This window comes from Balaenoptera physalus (genome assembly GCF_965194825.1).
Source record: "Balaenoptera physalus genome assembly, chromosome: 3".
NCBI classification, from domain to species: domain Eukaryota; kingdom Metazoa; phylum Chordata; class Mammalia; order Artiodactyla; family Balaenopteridae; genus Balaenoptera; species Balaenoptera physalus.
In genome coordinates this window covers 15,393,113-15,400,409 of record NC_138890.1, presented here as the reverse complement: position 1 = coordinate 15,400,409, position 7,297 = coordinate 15,393,113, and the positions used below count along the sequence as shown (strand labels likewise).

Sequence of the window (7,297 nt, the reverse complement as noted above, 5' to 3'; positions counted from 1 at the left end):
GTCCTTTTGCTTTAAGACAACCATGACCCTTTACTGGGATGTATTTCTGATTTACGACAACGGTAGCATTGTAAAGGGAGAGAGTTATCCCATGAGCTTAAAAAGGATTAAGACTCACTTTGAACTGGTATTTACTTAGAAGTGTAAGGGAGGAATAACTTTCCCTCTACCCTTTTACATTCAGTGACTGAGGGCATACAAATTTAACTAACAAAAGACAGATTAACAGGAAAAAAAGGTATATAATTCTATTAAAATTTTACATGCACAGGAATTCACAGAAGAGACAAGAAACTGCTGTCGAACCCAAGTTCATATGCCTCACCCACAGTGAAGCCAAACAAACCAAAATGTTGAAGTTTGGATCAGAGAAAGTTTTATTGCAGGGCCAAGCAAGGAGAATGGGCAGCTTGTGCTCAAAAGACCCAAACTCTCCAACAGCTTTTTTAAAGGAAGATTTTTTAAAGGCAACATTTGGGGTGAGGGCTGCAGGGTGCATGACTTTCTTCTGATTGGTTGGTGGTGAGGTAACAGGGTGGTATTCCAGGAATCTCAATCATCAACCTTCTGGTTCGGACCAGTTTGGGGTCTCAGCATGTAGTTAAGTTAAATTAAGGCCCCCTGAGTGGGGGCCTTAGTTCCTGTTGAATATTCAAAGATATGTATCAGATTATTACATACATATAGATTGACATATATGTATATATGTATGTATATATATATATATATATCACTTGAGGCGGAATTAGGACTGTTTTTATGCTGAACTATTATTTCTGGACTGCTTTTCCTTTGTTTCTGCATTCCCTCACTTTCCTAATTAGTAACTGCTTGAATCTGTTCTTTGGAACTCAGGAAAGGGCTAGGAGACTAAAGCCTTTTCCTACAAACTCAAGGTGGGGGGAAAGTCTGGCAGGGCTTTTGCACAAGAAAGGCTCTGCAGCATCCTGCTCAGTTTCAATCTCCTCTTTTCCTTGATACTCCTCATTCCAAAAGGGGAACAGGTACAGGATAAGAGAAAGAAAAAAGCTTTGGATAGAGACGTTAACCGTAAACTAGGCAGAGAACTCGGTTTAGGGGGACTCAGTTTCAAAACTGAAAGGAAAGATTAGACTCAAGGGCTTATATACCCTTCTTAACAAAGGTAAGAGGTTTTGGGTAGCAAAGGACAATTTCTGGATAGGTGACTAGGAAATATATGTGGGAACCAACAGAAGATAAGGGTTATTTTACTAAGGCTTATTTTTGCAGACTTATCTGGGGTGCAGACTCTGTCTTTGGGGATAAGAGTGGCTTTCCTCTTCCAGGTACCCACAAACAGAGCACCACCTTCCCATGGGGAAATGTATGCCTTGTTTTTAGGCAGATAGGGGCAAAGAACTCTTTTCTGTACCTGGTGATTCTCAATTGCCTTTACCTCAAAACGAACCTTATGCGGAAGGGGCCTATTTCAGGATGGCATAGTCTGGTCCCTGCCAGAGGTAGTAAGGGCCACCCAAAGAAGAATTAATTCAATGATCTTGCTTACATTTTACCCCCACTTAAATAACTCTTCACCGTTCCAGGGGGAAAAAAAAAAATCCACCATGCCACGCGGAAATTTCGATTCTGGAGAGGACACCGTGTTGCTCACGCTGCAGGTGTGACCTCCCAGATCCCAACCGGGGAGACTGAGAGAGGGCGCAGAGCAAGCCTCTTAGCCAAGCTCCCACCACTTCCCTGTCACTTCTCCTTGGGGTTAAGCGAGTTCTGCCACCGCTCGCTCCGCCCTCCCGCAGCCAGTGGACCGCGCCGGACGAACAGGCGCTTGCCCACCCTTTCCCTCCGCAGCAGCCAGAGGCAGGGGAACACGGTCTCTTCCAGCCCTTACCTCTCCGCACCTATCTGACGTCCCGGAGTCTACAGCTGGTTGGCCCTGTACCCGCAACAGCTGCGGCCGTAACCCCAACCTTTGAGCAAAGGGAACCAAGACAGAGAGGCCGCCGGAACGCTGCGCTCTACAGGCCCTCTGGTGAAGTTCTCGTTCCGCTCTAGGAGGCTGGGAGGACCGCGTCTCACTGGTTCTGGTCGCCCTGCTGACCCACAGAGTTTAAGTTCTCTTTCGGAGCTCTAGTTTACCATGTTTCAAAGTTAAACCTAAAACCGGGGGTGGCTGTAGACCTTTAGGAATGAATTGAAATTCCTGCAGAATGAAACAAGCATTTTCTGAGCTCCCCAGTCGTGGCCAGGAACAAAAAAGGCTGGTGAATATATAAATCCCATTAGTGAAGCAGAGAAACTAGGGGTCCTTGGAGAAATGGCTGACTGGGGAGGGAGTGAACCTGAAACACCTGGGCCAGGCAAGAGGAATCCAGGGCCAACCTGAAAGCTACCCCCTTTGGGCAAACTGATTTGCACTTCAGTGATAATTATAACTGCAGTGGACCAAACACATCTAATAAATTTAAATCCGCGGATTGATAATGGCATCAAAAAATATCCAACACCTTGAAACTGAGGAAAACCCTCCCCCCCTTTGCCAAGTACAAAGGCCCCTCCGTGTCCCCTGTTTCTTGTTTGTAGAAAAGCTGAAATCTCCCAGGCCTCCCTGAGTCACAAAAGAGCAGGCTCCAGTAGTTAATGATTAGGACAATAGAGTCACAGAATCTTTCAGTGTCTGATGCACATTCCTGAGTTGTTTTACAGAGGCTATAACTGCCACCAGAGGGAAAAAGCTAACTGCATGATGACCAGACTGTAGCCATGACATAAGCTGCTCCATCTTGAGCAGTACAGTGTCTATGGCTAGCACAATTCCACGAACTGGCCTCAAGAGAATGGGATTAACATTATCGCTCATAATAACCTATATCTTTGTGGGCATCAAAATAATTGCCGCTTACTCTGCCCATATATGTAAGTGAACAACTAAAATTGTCAGCAAAGAGATGCTACAGACCCAGGTCTACATCTTCCACTCTAAGTGTATGGCGCTCTATGTTAGCATGAAGAAGTTACAGATGATGGACCTTCGCCCCTAATCCTATAGAAATGGAATGATGTCTAACAGTGGAGATTTATAAGCAGCTCTTTTGCCCCTTCCCTTTTTTAAAAAAAAATTATTTACTTATTTATTTATTTTTGGCTGTGTTGGGTCTTCGTCACTGTGCATGGGCTTTCTCTAGTTGCGGCAAGCAGGGGCCACTCTTCATGGCGGTGCGCGGGCCTCTCACTATCGCAGCCTCTCTTGTTGCGGAGCACAGGCTCCAGACGCGCAGGCTCAGTAGTTGTGGCTCACGGGTCTAGTTGCTCCGCGGCATGTGGGATCTTCCCAGACCAGGGCTCGAACCTGTGTCCCCTGCATTGGCAGGCAGATTCTCAACCACTGCGCCACCAGGGAAGCCCTGCCTCTTCCCTTTTTTGCCTATTTCTGTTCCCCTTAAACCTTATAGAAATGAGATCACTAGGTAACATTTAACCTAACTCCTGACTTATGCTCTACTAAATGCACACAATAACTTGCCTAATCTGTTGACTCTTTCCCTAGATTAAAAGAAGTAGGAGCAATCCCACTACTGGGCATATACCCAGAGAAAACAATAATTCAAAAAGACACATGCACCCCAGTGTTCATTGCAGCACTACTTACAGTAGCCAGCTCATGGAAACAACCTAAATGGCCATTGACAGATGAATGGATAAAGAAGATGTGGTACATATATACAAGGGAATATTACTCAGCCATAAAAAGGAACAAAATTGGGTCATTTGTAGAGACGTGGATGGACCTAGAGACTGTCATACAGAGTGAAGTAAGTCAGAAAGAGAAAAACAAATATCGTATATTAATGCATATATGTGGAATCTAGAAAAATGGTACAGATGAACTGGTTTGCAAGACAGAAATAGAAATACATATGTAGAGAACAAACGTATGGACACCAAGGGGGGAAAGCAGGGAGGGGGTGGATGGTGGTGGTGGTGGTATGAATTGGGAGATTGAGATTGACATATATACACTAATATGTATAAAATAGATAACTAATAAGAACCTGCTGTATAAAAAATAAACAAATAAAATAAAATTAAAAAGAAAAAATAAAAGAAGTAGGAATGAAGAATTAAATAAAGTATGACTAGCTCTCTACCCCCAGCAGCCCCCTTAGCAATCCTGCAGGCAGATCACGTGGATGAGATAACATCCTAAAGAAAGATCACAAGGAGTCAGCCAGCCTGCACGCAATGGAAAATGATGCAGAGCTTGACCACCTGCCTTGATGATTCATTGAGATTCTCCTCTTTTTCTCTTTAAAAACTGTCATGGCTTAGCAAAATCTTTGGAGTTGGTTTTGGGGACAAGAGTCTGCCTTCTCCCCAGATTGACAGCCTTCCGATTAAAGCAACTTTTCTTTCTACCAGCACTTGCCTCTCAAATATTGGCTTTCTAGTGGTGAGCTGCCAAACCTGAGTTTGGTAACAACCTCACTTACTGCTAGGGAACCACTTTTATTATTTTGAAAACTGGCAAATAAAGTGTGTGTGTGTGGGGGGAGGGGATGTGAAATCAAGCATTTATTCTGTACATACATGAGTATAACCAAATACTTGATGAGAAATCTCCTTTATAAAAGCTTTCCTGATAATCAATGGGTAACCATGGGGTTAGGATGTCATTGCCACTCCCAATGAAAGAATGGATCTAAGCAAAACAAAAAATAAACAAACAAAAAACCCAAATAATCCAACAAAAAACAACTAACCAACCAAACAAACAAACAAAAAAATAAAAAACCCTGAATCTGATCAATTCTCTGCATCCAGTTACCAGTTTACAGGAAATATAGGAACAGAGAAGCATGTTAAAAGAGAGTCAGCCAGCAACATACAAACTGTGGGAAACTACCAGAAAAATGACTCAGTCTCTTCAACAAAAATTTGCAAGGAAAAATAAGAGAGAACTGTCATATTAAAAGATACTTAAGAGATGTATCAACTAATGATGATATTTCTAATTTATTTGGATGTTGATAAAACACAGAAAGTAACTATATCTATATGTTGTTTGTGTGAAACAATTGGGAAAATGAGAACAATGACTGGATACTTGATGATATGAAATGTTATTAATTTTTTTAAGACACGATAACAGTATTGTGGTATTATTTATACTGAAGTCTTTATGGATGAAATAATAAAATGTCTGAGATTTGTTTCAAAATTATGTGGAGGATTGAGGGGAAGTAGGTGGGAATTTAGATGGCAGAAGATGACCAGGAGTTGGTAATTTTTGAAGCTAGTGATGAATACATCGGGTTTATTATATTTTACTTTGTATGTGTTTGAACATTTCCAAATTGAAAGTTTGAAAAAAGCTGAGGGAAGGCAGAGTTTGAGGAGGCGCACACGCTTGGACTTTGTCACAGCGATTGCTGCTCAGTCAGCTAATGGAGGGTGCAGAGTTCAGGTCACTCTCAATCAGATAATGATAAAGGTCAGAGGGTACAGAGCTTTCTTAAGTTTAGGAGCCTCAGAGAGTGTGTTAAGTGAGAAAGGCTTTGATCATGTTTTGGAGAGAGGAAGAAAGTAAGGGCATTTAGTGGGTGCATAGACAGGCTCCATAGCTTTACTCTCCAGGGTGGGCCTCTGTGCCTCTGCTTTCACAGCCCCTGCAGATCCAAAACACTGGGGTACTCTCTGGGCTCCAGCTGGGAGATGGCACCACATCTAGGCAAGAAGGAAAACACCACAAGATGATAAATGGCTTGAGGGGCCACAGGGGTTCCCAGAGCAGAGCCCCATGCTCCTGGTGCAGGGACCTTGGTGTATCAACAGTATTCTTCTTCAATCTGCACCAGCATTCCTTGGAACCCTGTTCCCAGAGGGCACCCATGATCACAGGAGTATAGCCTTTATGTGCTACATTCTGCCCTCCCCCTGCCCTCCTTTGGATTCATGATGTCATTAGGCTATTGATGTTTCTGAGGAATTCTGCAGGAATTTCAATTTGTTTTAACCTACTGTTTTCCAAAATGTTTTTTTGCCCATGGAACCCCCTTTTACATGGAACACCTATTAATATTTCTTTGCCCCCATGGGCGTCCTATCTAAAATTGCCCCTGCCCACCTCCCCAACCCAGCTCTACCATGATCCAGACTCTGACCCTACTCTAGTTCCTCCTTAGCATGTAGCATTATCTAGCATTATATTAGATATTTGTCTATTAGCTTTCCCCCAGTCTTCAGGAAACAGAACTACTGTTGAACCAGTTGCTAAGGGCCCAAACCTGGACTCCCTTTCTCTCATACCCAAAGTCCAATCCACAGAAACAAGGTATCAGCTCTACCTGCAAAACCATTCTGGCCCAATCACTTCTCACCTTTGCACTGTTATTACACTATTCAGAGCCGTCTTCACAGCTCACCTGGACAACCGTGACAGCCTTCATAGTGGTCTCCCTGTTTCCCCTCTTTTTTTTTTTTATAGTTAATAATACTGTATATACTTGAAGTTTGTTGAGTAGATCTTTCTTTTATTATTTCATTCTTTTTATTCCTCTGTGGAAGGACATTTAGGTTGCTTCCATGTCTTCGCTATTGTAAATAGTGTTTCAATGAACATTGGGCTGCATGTATCTTTTCGAGTTATGGTTTTCTTCTGATATATGCCCAGGAGTGGGATTGCTGGATCCATGTGCTAGTTCTACTTTCAGTTTTTTAAGGATCTCTGCTTCCCTTCTAGAGCCCCAAAACACTCATCCTCCACACAAAGGCCAGAGGGATACTTTAAAAATATAAATTAGATTATGCTTCTGTCCTGCTCTCCACTCTTCACTGGCTTCCTGTGACACTTGAAATGAAACAAAAGATTCTTATCATTTTCTCCAAGGCCCTGTATGATCTGACCTTGCCCACCTCTCAATCTCCTTTCCCACCCCTACTGTCCCCCGACAGCCTCCTGCCCTGTTTACTGAGCTCAAGTCACATTGCCCCTCCCCTCACATTCCCCAGAAGTGCTAGACGTGCTTGGCGGGTCAGGGAGTGTTTTTACTCATTGTTCCCTCTCCCTGGAAGCTATCTTTCCAAAGTTTTTGCAAGCCAGTTTATTCTCTCACTTTTTGGAGATCTCTGCTCAAAAACCTCTAGAACTACCCTATTTAATAGAGCCCCCATCCCTTCACCCTCCATTATTTTTCCTTCATAGCATGTATTTGTCTCTGATATTCTGTCTTTGTTCATGTGCTTATTTTCTGTCTCTCACTAGAATGTCAACCTGCCTGTGTTGCTCACCACTGTTTCTCCAGTGTCCATACAAAAAACA

At 43.1% G+C, this 7,297-nt stretch overlaps 1 long non-coding RNA gene across 1 annotated transcript; it reads right to left on the bottom strand.

Annotated features, from left to right (window-relative positions):
- Positions 1 to 234: 234 nt before the first annotated feature.
- On the bottom strand, positions 235 to 3,082 carry LOC309658798. Its single transcript, XR_014262395.1, has 2 exons — positions 1,871 to 3,082; positions 235 to 641 (listed from the first exon to the last, which is right to left on the bottom strand). It is a non-coding gene; the product is annotated as an uncharacterized lncRNA (long non-coding RNA).
- Between the last annotated feature and the right edge of the window lie 4,215 nt (positions 3,083 to 7,297).